The 15,116-nt window shown below is 43.7% G+C and overlaps 16 non-coding genes across 16 annotated transcripts; all 16 read left to right on the forward strand.

Annotated features, from left to right (window-relative positions):
- Nucleotides 1-233: 233 nt before the first annotated feature.
- On the forward strand, nt 234-305 carry trnap-agg (transfer RNA proline (anticodon AGG)). The gene has a single exon. It is a non-coding gene; the product is annotated as a tRNA-Pro (tRNA).
- Nucleotides 306-1,168: 863 nt separating this feature from the next.
- On the forward strand, nt 1,169-1,240 carry trnap-cgg (transfer RNA proline (anticodon CGG)). Its single transcript has one exon. It is a non-coding gene; the product is annotated as a tRNA-Pro (tRNA).
- A 568-nt stretch (nt 1,241-1,808) lies between these two features.
- Nucleotides 1,809-1,880, forward strand: trnap-agg (transfer RNA proline (anticodon AGG)). Its single transcript has one exon. It is a non-coding gene; the product is annotated as a tRNA-Pro (tRNA).
- A 1,218-nt stretch (nt 1,881-3,098) lies between these two features.
- trnap-agg (transfer RNA proline (anticodon AGG)) lies at nt 3,099-3,170 on the forward strand. The gene has a single exon. It is a non-coding gene; the product is annotated as a tRNA-Pro (tRNA).
- An 863-nt stretch (nt 3,171-4,033) lies between these two features.
- On the forward strand, nt 4,034-4,105 carry trnap-ugg (transfer RNA proline (anticodon UGG)). Its single transcript has one exon. It is a non-coding gene; the product is annotated as a tRNA-Pro (tRNA).
- Nucleotides 4,106-4,673: 568 nt separating this feature from the next.
- On the forward strand, nt 4,674-4,745 carry trnap-agg (transfer RNA proline (anticodon AGG)). Its single transcript has one exon. It is a non-coding gene; the product is annotated as a tRNA-Pro (tRNA).
- Nucleotides 4,746-5,509: 764 nt separating this feature from the next.
- Nucleotides 5,510-5,581, forward strand: trnap-agg (transfer RNA proline (anticodon AGG)). The gene has a single exon. It is a non-coding gene; the product is annotated as a tRNA-Pro (tRNA).
- An 863-nt stretch (nt 5,582-6,444) lies between these two features.
- trnap-ugg (transfer RNA proline (anticodon UGG)) lies at nt 6,445-6,516 on the forward strand. Its single transcript has one exon. It is a non-coding gene; the product is annotated as a tRNA-Pro (tRNA).
- Nucleotides 6,517-7,084: 568 nt separating this feature from the next.
- Nucleotides 7,085-7,156, forward strand: trnap-agg (transfer RNA proline (anticodon AGG)). Its single transcript has one exon. It is a non-coding gene; the product is annotated as a tRNA-Pro (tRNA).
- An 862-nt stretch (nt 7,157-8,018) lies between these two features.
- Nucleotides 8,019-8,090, forward strand: trnap-ugg (transfer RNA proline (anticodon UGG)). The gene has a single exon. It is a non-coding gene; the product is annotated as a tRNA-Pro (tRNA).
- Nucleotides 8,091-8,658: 568 nt separating this feature from the next.
- Nucleotides 8,659-8,730, forward strand: trnap-agg (transfer RNA proline (anticodon AGG)). The gene has a single exon. It is a non-coding gene; the product is annotated as a tRNA-Pro (tRNA).
- Nucleotides 8,731-9,494: 764 nt separating this feature from the next.
- Nucleotides 9,495-9,566, forward strand: trnap-agg (transfer RNA proline (anticodon AGG)). Its single transcript has one exon. It is a non-coding gene; the product is annotated as a tRNA-Pro (tRNA).
- An 862-nt stretch (nt 9,567-10,428) lies between these two features.
- trnap-ugg (transfer RNA proline (anticodon UGG)) lies at nt 10,429-10,500 on the forward strand. The gene has a single exon. It is a non-coding gene; the product is annotated as a tRNA-Pro (tRNA).
- Nucleotides 10,501-11,068: 568 nt separating this feature from the next.
- Nucleotides 11,069-11,140, forward strand: trnap-agg (transfer RNA proline (anticodon AGG)). The gene has a single exon. It is a non-coding gene; the product is annotated as a tRNA-Pro (tRNA).
- An 863-nt stretch (nt 11,141-12,003) lies between these two features.
- trnap-ugg (transfer RNA proline (anticodon UGG)) lies at nt 12,004-12,075 on the forward strand. The gene has a single exon. It is a non-coding gene; the product is annotated as a tRNA-Pro (tRNA).
- Nucleotides 12,076-12,643: 568 nt separating this feature from the next.
- On the forward strand, nt 12,644-12,715 carry trnap-agg (transfer RNA proline (anticodon AGG)). The gene has a single exon. It is a non-coding gene; the product is annotated as a tRNA-Pro (tRNA).
- The last annotated feature ends 2,401 nt before the right edge of the window (nt 12,716-15,116 follow it).

Below are 15,116 nucleotides of genomic sequence, written 5' to 3' on the forward strand. Positions count from 1 at the left end.
CCTGCTTGTGAGATTTGCTGTCATCCACGACACTTGTACTCTAGCCCTGTTCGACTTGAGTGTAAAGGGCACAACCATACAGACGTTGCGAAGAAAGCCTGGGTGACTTGAACTTTCCCCCCACTTAATTTGCTCTGCAACCCTATGTGTTGAGTATTACCTGCAGACATTTGCTGAAAAACATTGAAAATATACAGTTACCAGCCAACAGCCATCCCGTACTCCCACAGTCTGGCTTGTTGGTCTAGGGGTATGATTCTCGCTTAGGGTGCGAGGGGTCCCGGGTTCAAATCCCGGACGAGCCCTGATTTAAAAGTGACCACTCTGAGCGGATCATCACAGTGACTTTTCTCAGTGAGATCCTGGTTGAACCCCGATTTTACAGTGACCACTCTCCGTGGAACATCACACACTGCAACCTTGGACAGATGTATCTGATTAGCCTGGTGGTTAATGAGAGGTTTCAGGTTCCAAATCAGAACATAAGTCCCTGTCAACCAGATCTTGTCTTTAAGCAAATCCTTGTTTCCCAGACTCATGCACATCAGGTTCATTCTGCTTCTACAAAAACATCTTGAGACGTAAACAGTACAGTTCTTGAGATAGTGCACAGAGATGCTAAAAGGCTCTTTGTGGAATTGCTCACAAATCACTTTCATCGCTGTTTTAATAGAGGTGAATTGAAGGACCTTTCACTCAGGGCATGAAAACAATGTGAAGCAGGAGTTCCTGCAGCCTATTCCAGCCTTGATTTTTTCCTCTCTGGATAGCATTAAGAATTCTCTATTTCTCACCAGCAAAAAGCCTGATTTAGGACAAAGGATTGAACAAGACCTCAGTTTGTTAAAGTATCTTTTCATACAGATTGGAGTCGAGGGAGTTTCTGCAGCTCTTATAAGTAATGGTGACAAAAGCAACCACTTTTCTGGTTACACATTGTAGCAGGTAGTCTGCTGCAGCTCCCAAAGTTGTCGCAAAGCCTTTTCATGTGGAAACGCTGTCCACAAAGACAATTCTGGCCCTGTTTAAATGGACTGGAATTAATAAAAAACATAAATGTGTTCTGAAGAACTACTAGAAACCTTGATCCTTTGTTCCCCATAATGTCTTGAGGAATGATGTCAGGAGTTGAGCATTCCATCTCAGCACCTCCCCCGAAAGGCATGCTGGCTCGTTGGTCTAGGCGTATGATTCTCGCTTCGGGTGCGAGAGGTCCCGGGTTCAAATCCCGGACGAGCCCTGGTTTTACATTGAACAAGAAGTTGACCTCTCCGTGGAACAAGTGGTTCTGACAAGGGTGCTTGGTTCATGAGAGGTCAAGAAAGGTTCCAACTCCAGTTGAGTCCATAATTCTCTGTCCAGCTGCACCACTGTGACATGGCTGATCATTCCTTGTGAAAACAAAGCCATGTTTCCAAGGCTCACCACTTTACATGTTAATTCCATTTCAACAAAACCATCTTAAAACATGAGGAGGCCAGGCAGATGTAATACACCAGGGGCAAATCAACAAATAAAGTTCTTCTTAGTTATGATTGATGATATACTGCTGCAACTCCTGCAGGAATTACAAACCCTGCTTGTGAGATTTGCTGTCATCCACGCCACTTGTACTCTAGCCCTGTTCGACTTGAGTGTAAAGGGCACAACCATACAGACGTTGCGAAGAAAGCCTGGGTGACTTGAACTTTCCCCCCACTTAATTTGCTCTGCAACCCTATGTGTTGAGTATTACCTGCAGACATTTGCTGAAAAACATTGAAAATATACAGTTACCAGCCAACAGCCATCCCGTACTCCCACAGTCTGGCTCGTTGGTCTAGGGGTATGATTCTCGCTTAGGGTGCGAGGGGTCCCGGGTTCAAATCCCGGACGAGCCCTGATTTAAAAGTGACCACTCTGAGCGGAACATCACAGTGACTTTTCTCAGTGAGATCCTGGTTGAACCCCGATTTTACAGTGACCACTCTCCGTGGAACATCACACACTGCAACCTTGGACAGATGTATCTGATTAGCCTGGTGGTTAATGAGAGGTTTCAGGTTCCAAATCAGAACATAAGTCCCTGTCAACCAGATCTTGTCTTTAAGCAAATCCTTGTTTCCCAGACTCATGCACATCAGGTTCATTCTGCTTCTACAAAAACATCTTGAGACGTAAACAGTACAGTTCTTGAGATAGTGCACAGAGATGCTAAAAGGCTCTTTGTGGAATTGCTCACAAATCACTTTCATCGCTGTTTTAATAGAGGTGAATTGAAGGACCTTTCACTCAGGGCATGAAAACAATGTGAAGCAGGAGTTCCTGCAGCCTATTCCAGCCTTGATTTTTTCCTCTCTGGATAGCATTAAGAATTCTCTATTTCTCACCAGCAAAAAGCCTGATTTAGGACAAAGGATTGAACAAGACCTCAGTTTGTTAAAGTATCTTTTCATACAGATTGGAGTCGAGGGAGTTTCTGCAGCTCTTATAAGTAATGGTGACTCGCTTTGGGTGCGAGAGGTCCCGGGTTCAAATCCCGGACGAGCCCTGGTTTTACATTGAACAAGAAGTTGACCTCTCTGTGGAACAAGTGGTTCTGACAAGGGTGCTTGGTTCATGAGAGGTCAAGAAAGGTTCCAACTCCAGTTGAGTCCATAATTCTCTGTCCAGCTGCACCACTGTGACATGGCTGATCATTCCTTGTGAAAACAAAGCCATGTTTCCAAGGCTCACCACTTTACATGTGAATTCCTTTTCAACAAAACCATCTTAAAACATCAGGAGGCCAGGCAGATGTAATACACCAGGGGCAAATCAACAAATAAAGTTCTTCTTAGTTATGATTGATGATATACTGCTGCAACTCCTGCAGGAATTACAAACCCTGCTTGTGAGATTTGCTGTCATCCACGACACTTGTACTCTAGCCCTGTTCAACTTGAGTGTAAAGGGCACAACCACACAGACGTTGCGAAGAAAGCCTGGGTGACTTGAACTTTCCCCCCACTTAATTTGCTCTGCAACCCTATGTGTTGAGTATTACCTGCAGACATTTGCTGAAAAACATTGAAAATATACAGTTACCAGCCAACAGCCATCCCGTACTCCCACAGTCTGGCTCGTTGGTCTAGGGGTATGATTCTCGCTTAGGGTGCGAGAGGTCCCGGGTTCAAATCCCGGACGAGCCCTGATTTAAAAGTGACCACTCTGAGCGGAACATCACAGTGACTTTTCTCAGTGAGATCCTGGTTGAACCCCGATTTTACAGTGACCACTCTCCGTGGAACATCACACACTGCAACCTTGGACAGATGTATCTGATTAGCCTGGTGGTTAATGAGAGGTTTCAGGTTCCAAATCAGAACATAAGTCCCTGTCAACCAGATCTTGTCTTTAAGCAAATCCTTGTTTCCCAGACTCATGCACATCAGGTTCATTCTGCTTCTACAAAAACATCTTGAGACGTAAACAGTACAGTTTTTGAGATAGTGCACAGAGATGATAAAAGGCTCTTTGTGGAATTGCTCACAAATCACTTTCATCGCTGTTTTAATAGAGGTGAATTGAAGGACCTTTCACTCAGGGCATGAAAACAATGTGAAGCAGGAGTTCCTGCAGCCTATTCCAGCCTTGATTTTTTCCTCTCTGGATAGCTTTAAGAATTCTCTATTTCTCACCAGCAAAAAGCCTGATTTAGGACAAAGGATTGAACAAGACCTCAGTTTGTTAAAGTATCTTTTCATACAGATTGGAGTCGAGGGAGTTTCTGCAGCTCTTATAAGTAATGGTGACAAAAGCAACCACTTTTCTGGTTACACATTGTAGCAGGTAGTCTGCTGCAGCTCCCAAAGTTGTCGCAAAGCCTTTTCATGTGTAAACGCTGTCCACAAAGACAATTCTGGCCCTGTTTAAATGGACTGGAATTAATAAAAAACATAAATGTGTTCTGAAGAACTACTAGAAACCTTGATCCTTTGTTCCCCATAATGTCTTGAGGAATGATGTCAGGAGTTGAGCATTCCGTCTGAGCACCTCCACCGAAAGGCATGCTGGCTCGTTGGTCTAGGCGTATGATTCTCGCTTTGGGTGCGAGAGGTCCCGGGTTCAAATCCCGGACGAGCCCTGGTTTTACATTGAACAAGAAGTTGACCTCTCTGTGGAACAAGTGGTTCTGACAAGGGTGCTTGGTTCATGAGAGGTCAAGAAAGGTTCCAACTCCAGTTGAGTCCATAATTCTCTGTCCAGCTGCACCACTGTGACATGGCTGATCATTCCTTGTGAAAACAAAGCCATGTTTCCAAGGCTCACCACTTTACATGTGAATTCCTTTTCAACAAAACCATCTTAAAACATCAGGAGGCCAGGCAGATGTAATACACCAGGGGCAAATCAACAAATAAAGTTCTTCTTAGTTATGATTGATGATATACTGCTGCAACTCCTGCAGGAATTACAAACCCTGCTTGTGAGATTTGCTGTCATCCACGACACTTGTACTCTAGCCCTGTTCAACTTGAGTGTAAAGGGCACAACCACACAGACGTTGCGAAGAAAGCCTGGGTGACTTGAACTTTCCCCCCACTTAATTTGCTCTGCAACCCTATGTGTTGAGTATTACCTGCAGACATTTGCTGAAAAACATTGAAAATATACAGTTACCAGCCAACAGCCATCCGGTACTCCCACAGTCTGGCTCGTTGGTCTAGGGGTATGATTCTCGCTTAGGGTGCGAGAGGTCCCGGGTTCAAATCCCGGACTAGCCCTGATTTAAAAGTGACCACTCTGAGCGGAACATCACAGTGACTTTTCTCAGTGAGATCCTGGTTGAACCCTGATTTTACAGTGACCACTCTCCGTGGAACATCACACACTACAACCTTGGACAGATGTATCTGATTAGCCTGGTGGTTAATGAGAGGTTTCAGGTTCCAAATCAGAACATAAGTCCCTGTCAAGCCCTGGTTTTACATTGAACAAGAAGTTGACCTCTCTGTGGAACAGGTGGTTCTGACAAGGGTGCTTGGTTCATGAGAGGTCAAGAAAGGTTCCAACTCCAGTTGAGTCCATAATTCTCTGTCCAGCTGCACCACTGTGACATGGCTGATCATTCCTTGTGAAAACAAAGCCATGTTTCCAAGGCTCACCACTTTACATGTGAATTCCTTTTCAACAAAACCATCTTAAAACATGAGGAGGCCAGGCAGATGTAATACACCAGGGGCAAATCAACAAATAAAGTTCTTCTTAGTTATGATTGATGATATACTGCTGCAACTCCTGCAGGAATTACAAACCCTGCTTGTGAGATTTGCTGTCATCCACGACACTTGTACTCTAGCCCTGTTCGACTTGAGTGTAAAGGGCACAACCATACAGACGTTGCGAAGAAAGCCTGGGTGACTTGAACTTTCCCCCCACTTAATTTGCTCTGCAACCCTATGTGTTGAGTATTACCTGCAGACATTTGCTGAAAAACATTGAAAATATACAGTTACCAGCCAACGGCCGTCCTGTACTCCCGCAGTCTGGCTCGTTGGTCTAGGGGTATGATTCTCGCTTAGGGTGCGAGAGGTCCCGGGTTCAAATCTCGGACGAGCCCTGATTTAAAAGTGACCACTCTGAGCGGAACATCACAGTGACTTTTCTCAGTGAGATCCTGGTTGAACCCCGATTTTACAGTGACCACTCTCCGTGGAACATCACACACTGCAACCTTGGACAGATGTATCTGATTAGCCTGGTGGTTAATGAGAGGTTTCAGGTTCCAAATCAGAACATAAGTCCCTGTCAACCAGATCTTGTCTTTAAGCAAATCCTTGTTTCCCAGACTCATGCACATCAGGTTCATTCTGCTTCTACAAAAACATCTTGAGACGTAAACAGTACAGTTTTTGAGATAGTGCACAGAGATGATAAAAGGCTCTTTGTGGAATTGCTCACAAATCACTTTCATCGCTGTTTTAATAGAGGTGAATTGAAGGACCTTTCACTCAGGGCATGAAAACAATGTGAAGCAGGAGTTCCTGCAGCCTATTCCAGCCTTGATTTTTTCCTCTCTGGATAGCTTTAAGAATTCTCTATTTCTCACCAGCAAAAAGCCTGATTTAGGACAAAGGATTGAACAAGACCTCAGTTTGTTAAAGTATCTTTTCATACAGATTGGAGTCGAGGGAGTTTCTGCAGCTCTTATAAGTAATGGTGACAAAAGCAACCACTTTTCTGGTTACACATTGTAGCAGGTAGTCTGCTGCAGCTCCCAAAGTTGTCGCAAAGCCTTTTCATGTGTAAACGCTGTCCACAAAGACAATTCTGGCCCTGTTTAAATGGACTGGAATTAATAAAAAACATAAATGTGTTCTGAAGAACTACTAGAAACCTTGATCCTTTGTTCCCCATAATGTCTTGAGGAATGATGTCAGGAGTTGAGCATTCCGTCTGAGCACCTCCACCGAAAGGCATGCTGGCTCGTTGGTCTAGGCGTATGATTCTCGCTTTGGGTGCGAGAGGTCCCGGGTTCAAATCCCGGACGAGCCCTGGTTTTACATTGAACAAGAAGTTGACCTCTCTGTGGAACAAGTGGTTCTGACAAGGGTGCTTGGTTCATGAGAGGTCAAGAAAGGTTCCAACTCCAGTTGAGTCCATAATTCTCTGTCCAGCTGCACCACTGTGACATGGCTGATCATTCCTTGTGAAAACAAAGCCATGTTTCCAAGGCTCACCACTTTACATGTGAATTCCTTTTCAACAAAACCATCTTAAAACATCAGGAGGCCAGGCAGATGTAATACACCAGGGGCAAATCAACAAATAAAGTTCTTCTTAGTTATGATTGATGATATACTGCTGCAACTCCTGCAGGAATTACAAACCCTGCTTGTGAGATTTGCTGTCATCCACGACACTTGTACTCTAGCCCTGTTCGACTTGAGTGTAAAGGGCACAACCATACAGACGTTGCGAAGAAAGCCTGGGTGACTTGAACTTTCCCCCCACTTAATTTGCTCTGCAACCCTATGTGTTGAGTATTACCTGCAGACATTTGCTGAAAAACATTGAAAATATACAGTTACCAGCCAACGGCCGTCCTGTACTCCCGCAGTCTGGCTCGTTGGTCTAGGGGTATGATTCTCGCTTAGGGTGCGAGAGGTCCCGGGTTCAAATCTCGGACGAGCCCTGATTTAAAAGTGACCACTCTGAGCGGAACATCACAGTGACTTTTCTCAGTGAGATCCTGGTTGAACCCCGATTTTACAGTGACCACTCTCCGTGGAACATCACACACTGCAACCTTGGACAGATGTATCTGATTAGCCTGGTGGTTAATGAGAGGTTTCAGGTTCCAAATCAGAACATAAGTCCCTGTCAACCAGATCTTGTCTTTAAGCAAATCCTTGTTTCCCAGACTCATGCACATCAGGTTCATTCTGCTTCTACAAAAACACTTGAGACGTAAACAGTACAGTTCTTGAGATAGTGCACAGAGATGATAAAAGGCTCTTTGTGGTATTGCTCACAAATCACTTTCATCGCTGTTTTAATAGAGGTGAATTGAAGGACCTTTCACTCAGGGCATGAAAACAATGTGAAGCAGGAGTTCCTGCAGCCTATTCCAGCCTTGATTTTTTCCTCTCTGGATAGCTTTAAGAATTCTCTATTTCTCACCAGCAAAAAGCCTGATTTAGGACAAAGGATTGAACAAGACCTCAGTTTGTTAAAGTATCTTTTCATACAGATTGGAGTCGAGGGAGTTTCTGCAGCTCTTATAAGTAATGGTGACAAAAGCAACCACTTTTCTGGTTACACATTGTAGCAGGTAGTCTGCTGCAGCTCCCAAAGTTGTCGCAAAGCCTTTTCATGTGGAAACGCTGTCCACAAAGACAATTCTGGCCCTGTTTAAATGGACTGGAATTAATAAAAAACATAAATGTGTTCTGAAGAACTACTAAAAACCTTGATTCTTTGTTCCCCATAATGTCTTGAGGAATGATGTCAGGAGTTGAGCATTCCGTCTGAGCACCTCCCCTGAAAGGCATGCTGGCTCGTTGGTCTAGGCGTATGATTCTCGCTTTGGGTGCGAGAGGTCCCGGGTTCAAATCCCGGACGAGCCCTGGTTTTACATTGAACAAGAAGTTGACCTCTCTGTGGAACAAGTGGTTCTGACAAGGGTGCTTGGTTCATGAAAGGTCAAGAAAGGTTCCAACTCCAGTTGAGTCCATAATTCTCTGTCCAGCTGCACCACTGTGACATGGCTGATCATTCCTTGTGAAAACAAAGCCATGTTTCCAAGGCTCACCACTTTACATGTGAATTCCTTTTCAACAAAACCATCTTAAAACATGAGGAGGCCAGGCAGATGTAATACACCAGGGGCAAATCAACAAATAAAGTTCTTCTTAGTTATGATTGATGATATACTGCTGCAACTCCTGCAGGAATTACAAACCCTGCTTGTGAGATTTGCTGTCATCCACGACACTTGTACTCTAGCCCTGTTCAACTTGAGTGTAAAGGGCACAACCACACAGACGTTGCGAAGAAAGCCTGGGTGACTTGAACTTTCCCCCCACTTAATTTGCTCTGCAACCCTATGTGTTGAGTATTACCTGCAGACATTTGCTGAAAAACATTGAAAATATACAGTTACCAGCCAACAGCCATCCGGTACTCCCACAGTCTGGCTCGTTGGTCTAGGGGTATGATTCTCGCTTAGGGTGCGAGAGGTCCCGGGTTCAAATCCCGGACTAGCCCTGATTTAAAAGTGACCACTCTGAGCGGAACATCACAGTGACTTTTCTCAGTGAGATCCTGGTTGAACCCTGATTTTACAGTGACCACTCTCCGTGGAACATCACACACTACAACCTTGGACAGATGTATCTGATTAGCCTGGTGGTTAATGAGAGGTTTCAGGTTCCAAATCAGAACATAAGTCCCTGTCAAGCCCTGGTTTTACATTGAACAAGAAGTTGACCTCTCTGTGGAACAGGTGGTTCTGACAAGGGTGCTTGGTTCATGAGAGGTCAAGAAAGGTTCCAACTCCAGTTGAGTCCATAATTCTCTGTCCAGCTGCACCACTGTGACATGGCTGATCATTCCTTGTGAAAACAAAGCCATGTTTCCAAGGCTCACCACTTTACATGTGAATTCCTTTTCAACAAAACCATCTTAAAACATGAGGAGGCCAGGCAGATGTAATACACCAGGGGCAAATCAACAAATAAAGTTCTTCTTAGTTATGATTGATGATATACTGCTGCAACTCCTGCAGGAATTACAAACCCTGCTTGTGAGATTTGCTGTCATCCACGACACTTGTACTCTAGCCCTGTTCGACTTGAGTGTAAAGGGCACAACCATACAGACGTTGCGAAGAAAGCCTGGGTGACTTGAACTTTCCCCCCACTTAATTTGCTCTGCAACCCTATGTGTTGAGTATTACCTGCAGACATTTGCTGAAAAACATTGAAAATATACAGTTACCAGCCAACGGCCGTCCTGTACTCCCGCAGTCTGGCTCGTTGGTCTAGGGGTATGATTCTCGCTTAGGGTGCGAGAGGTCCCGGGTTCAAATCTCGGACGAGCCCTGATTTAAAAGTGACCACTCTGAGCGGAACATCACAGTGACTTTTCTCAGTGAGATCCTGGTTGAACCCCGATTTTACAGTGACCACTCTCCGTGGAACATCACACACTGCAACCTTGGACAGATGTATCTGATTAGCCTGGTGGTTAATGAGAGGTTTCAGGTTCCAAATCAGAACATAAGTCCCTGTCAACCAGATCTTGTCTTTAAGCAAATCCTTGTTTCCCAGACTCATGCACATCAGGTTCATTCTGCTTCTACAAAAATACTTGAGACGTAAACAGTACAGTTCTTGAGATAGTGCACAGAGATGATAAAAGGCTCTTTGTGGTATTGCTCACAAATCACTTTCATCGCTGTTTTAATAGAGGTGAATTGAAGGACCTTTCACTCAGGGCATGAAAACAATGTGAAGCAGGAGTTCCTGCAGCCTATTCCAGCCTTGATTTTTTCCTCTCTGGATAGCTTTAAGAATTCTCTATTTCTCACCAGCAAAAAGCCTGATTTAGGACAAAGGATTGAACAAGACCTCAGTTTGTTAAAGTATCTTTTCATACAGATTGGAGTCGAGGGAGTTTCTGCAGCTCTTATAAGTAATGGTGACAAAAGCAACCACTTTTCTGGTTACACATTGTAGCAGGTAGTCTGCTGCAGCTCCCAAAGTTGTCGCAAAGCCTTTTCATGTGGAAACGCTGTCCACAAAGACAATTCTGGCCCTGTTTAAATGGACTGGAATTAATAAAAAACATAAATGTGTTCTGAAGAACTACTAAAAACCTTGATTCTTTGTTCCCCATAATGTCTTGAGGAATGATGTCAGGAGTTGAGCATTCCGTCTGAGCACCTCCCCTGAAAGGCATGCTGGCTCGTTGGTCTAGGCGTATGATTCTCGCTTTGGGTGCGAGAGGTCCCGGGTTCAAATCCCGGACGAGCCCTGGTTTTACATTGAACAAGAAGTTGACCTCTCTGTGGAACAAGTGGTTCTGACAAGGGTGCTTGGTTCATGAAAGGTCAAGAAAGGTTCCAACTCCAGTTGAGTCCATAATTCTCTGTCCAGCTGCACCACTGTGACATGGCTGATCATTCCTTGTGAAAACAAAGCCATGTTTCCAAGGCTCACCACTTTACATGTGAATTCCTTTTCAACAAAACCATCTTAAAACATGAGGAGGCCAGGCAGATGTAATACACCAGGGGCAAATCAACAAATAAAGTTCTTCTTAGTTATGATTGATGATATACTGCTGCAACTCCTGCAGGAATTACAAACCCTGCTTGTGAGATTTGCTGTCATCCACGACACTTGTACTCTAGCCCTGTTCAACTTGAGTGTAAAGGGCACAACCATACAGACGTTGCGAAGAAAGCCTGGGTGACTTGAACTTTCCCCCCACTTAATTTGCTCTGCAACCCTATGTGTTGAGTATTACCTGCAGACATGTGCTGAAAAACATTGAAAATATACAGTTACCAGCCAACAGCCATCCCGTACTCCCACAGTCTGGCTCGTTGGTCTAGGGGTATGATTCTCGCTTAGGGTGCGAGAGGTCCCGGGTTCAAATCCCGGACGAGCCCTGATTTAAAAGTGACCACTCTGAGCGGAACATCACAGTGACTTTTCTCAGTGAGATCCTGGTTGAACCCCTATTTTACAGTGACCACTCTCCGTGGAACATCACACACTGCAACCTTGGACAGATGTATCTGATTAGCCTGGTGGTTAATGAGAGGTTTCAGGTTCCAAATCAGAACATAAGTCCCTGTCAACCAGATCTTGTCTTTAAGCAAATCCTTGTTTCCCAGACTCATGCACATCAGGTTCATTCTGCTTCTACAAAAACATCTTGAGACGTAAACAGTACAGTTCTTGAGATAGTGCACAGAGATGATAAAAGGCTCTTTGTGGAATTGCTCACAAATCACTTTCATCGCTGTTTTAATAGAGGTGAATTGAAGGACCTTTCACTCAGGGCATGAAAACAATGTGAAGCAGGAGTTCCTGCAGCCTATTCCAGCCTTGATTTTTTCCACTCTGGATAGCATTAAGAATTCTCTATTTCTCACCAGCAAAAAGCCTGATTTAGGACAAAGGATTGAAAAAGAACTCAGTTTGTTAAAGTATCTTTTCATACAGATTGGAGTCGAGGGAGTTTCTGCAGCTCTTATAAGTAATGGTGACAAAAGCAACCACTTTTCTGGTTACACATTGTAGCAGGTAGTCTGCTGCAGCTCCCAAAGTTGTCGCAAAGCCTTTTCATGTGGAAACGCTGTCCACAAAGACAATTCTGGCCCTGTTTAAATGGACTGGAATTAATAAAAAACATAAATGTGTTCTGAAGAACTACTAGAAACCTTGATCCTTTGTTCCCCATAATGTCTTGAGGAATGATGTCAGGAGTTGAGCATTCCGTCTGAGAGCCTCCACCGAAAGGCATGCTGGCTCGTTGGTCTAGGCGTATGATTCTCGCTTTGGGTGCGAGAGGTCCCGGGTTCAAATCCCGGACGAGCCCTGGTTTTACATTGAACAAGAAGTTGACCTCTCTGTGGAACAAGTGGTTCTGACAAGGGTGCTTGGTTCATGAGAGGTCAAGAAAGGTTCCAACTCCAGTTGAGTCCATAATTCTCTGTCTAGCTGCACCACTGTGACATGGCTGATCATTCCTTGTGAAAACAAAGCCATGTTTCCAAGGCTCACCACTTTACATGTGAATTCCTTTTCAACAAAACCATCTTAAAACATGAGGAGGCCAGGCAGATGTAATACACCAGGGGCAAATCAACAAATAAAGTTCTTCTTAGTTATGATTGATGATATACTGCTGCAACTCCTGCAGGAATTACAAACCCTGCTTGTGAGATTTGCTGTCATCCACGACACTTGTTCTCTAGCCCTGTTCGACTTGAGTGTAAAGGGCACAACCATACAGACGTTGCGAAGAAAGCCTGGGTGACTTGAACTTTCTCCCCACTTAATTTGCTCTGCAACCCTATGTGTTGAGTATTACCTGCAGACATTTGCTGAAAAACATTGAAAATATACAGTTACCAGCCAACAGCCATCCTGTACTCCCACAGTCTGGCTCGTTGGTCTAGGAGTATGATTCTCGCTTAGGGTGCGAGAGGTCCTGGGTTCAAATCCCGGACGAGCCCTGATTTAAAAGTGACCTCTCTGGGCGGAACATCACAGTGACTTTTCTCAGTGAGATCCTGGTTGAACCCCGATTTTACAGTGACCACTCTCCGTGGAACATCACACACTGCAACCTTGGACAGATGTATCTGATTAGCCTGGTGGTTAATGAGAGGTTTCAGGTTCCAAATCAGAACATAAGTCCCTGTCAACCAGATCTTGTCTTTAAGCAAATCCTTGTTTCCCAGACTCATGCACATCAGGTTCATTCTGCTTCTACAAAAACATCTTGAGACGTAAACAGTACAGTTTTTGAGATAGTGCACAGAGATGATAAAAGGCTCTTTGTGGAATTGCTCACAAATCACTTTCATCGCTGTTTTAATAGAGGTGAATTGAAGGAACTTTCACTCAGGGCATGAAAACAATTTGAAGCAGGAGTTCCTGCAGCCTATTCCAGCCTTGATTTTTTCCTCTCTGGATAGCTTTAAGAATTCTCTATTTCTCACCAGCAAAAAGCCTGATTTAGGACAAAGGATTGAACAAGACCTCAGTTTGTTAAAGTATCTTTTCATACAGATTGGAGTCGAGGGAGTTTCTGCAGCTCTTATAAGTAATGGTGACAAAAGCAACCACTTTTCTGGTTACACATTGTAGCAGGTAGTCTGCTGCAGCTCCCAAAGTTGTCGCAAAGCCTTTTCATGTGGAAACGCTGTCCACAAAGACAATTCTGGCCCTGTTTAAATTGACTGGAATTAATAAAAAACATAAATGTGTTCTGAAGAACTACTAGAAACCTTGATCCTTTGTTCCCCATAATGTCTTGAGGAATGATGTCAGGAGTTGAGCATTCCGTCTGAGCCCCTCCCCCGAAAGGCATGCTGGCTCGTTGGTCTATACGTATGATTCTCGCTTCGGGTGCGAGAGGGCCCGGGTTCAAATCCCGGACGAGCCCTGGTTTTACATTGAACACGAAGTTGACCTCTCTGTGGAACAAGTGGTTCTGACAAGGAGGCTTGGTTCATAAGAGGTCGAGAAAAATTCCAACTCTAAGGGAGTACATAATTCTCTGTCCAGCTGCACCACTGTTACATGGCTGATCATTGCTTGTGAAAGCAAAGCCATGTTTCCAATGCTCACCACTTTACATAGTAATTCCTTTTCAACAAAACCATCTTAAAACATGAAGAGGCGAGGCAGATGTAATACACCAGGTGCAAATCACCAAATAAAGTTCTTCTTAGTTATGATTAAAGATATATTGCTGCAACCCCTGCAGGAATTACAAACCCTGCTTGTGAGATATGATGTCTTCAACGACTCTTGTATTCTAGCCTTGTTCGACTTGAGTGAAACCGTACAGACGTTGCGAAGAAAGCCTGGGTGACTTGAACTTTTTTCCCCCTTCATTTGCTCTGCAACTTTATGTGTTGACTCTTACCTGCACACATGTGCAGAAAAACATGGAAAATATACAGTTACCTGCCAACAGCTCTACCTAGTGCCCGCAATCAATATAAAAAACTGATATAAAAAAACATGGAAGGAGAGCATCCTGAACTATAGAAGAGTTCTCAGTGCTGCTAGGTCAATGTATCTCTCCACTCTTATAAAAAATAACAAAAATAATCTAGATTTATAACCTAGATTTTTATTTAATACCATAGCTATATTAACTAAAAACAAGACCAATGCAGAAATCTCCACAATAACAACATACAGTAGTGAGGATTTCATGAACTTTTTCAATTACAAAATCATAAATATTAGGCAAAAAATTCAGGCTTTGAAACCAGACAATTTAAGTGATACAGATGATAAATTAATCACATCACATCGGAACCTAAAAAACTTTACTCCCCTTGAAGCGCGAGAACTAATTTCACTCATCTCCTCTTCAAAATCGTCAACCTGTGAATTAGATCCTATACCGACACATTTTCTCAAGCAGAAACTTCCAGCAGTAACAGAACCTGTTAAAAGTAATTAATTGTTCACTCAGCAGTGGGTATGCTCCTAAATAGTCCCTTAAATCCCTTAAATAAGCAGTTATTAAACCACTAATAAAAAAACCTGATCTTGACCCCTGTCAGCTTTTCAATTACAGGCCGATATCAAACCTCCCCTTTATCTAAAAAATTCTGGAAAAGGTAGTATCACAGCAGCTATGTTCATATCTACATAGGAATAGCATACATGAACTGTATCAGTCAGGATTTAGGCCTCATCACAGCACAGAGACAACACTCGTTAAAGTAGTAAATGACCTCCTAGTGGCTTCTGATCAGGGTTGTGTTACTATACTTGTGTTACTCGACCTCAGTGCAGCTTTTGACACTATTGATCATAGTATTCTCCTTCACAGATTAGAAAATGTGATAGGAATTAAGGGAACGGCCCTCTTATGGCTCAGATCCTATT

The sequence above is a fragment of the Clarias gariepinus genome, chromosome 14, assembly GCF_024256425.1.
Source record: "Clarias gariepinus isolate MV-2021 ecotype Netherlands chromosome 14, CGAR_prim_01v2, whole genome shotgun sequence".
Taxonomy (NCBI): domain Eukaryota; kingdom Metazoa; phylum Chordata; class Actinopteri; order Siluriformes; family Clariidae; genus Clarias; species Clarias gariepinus.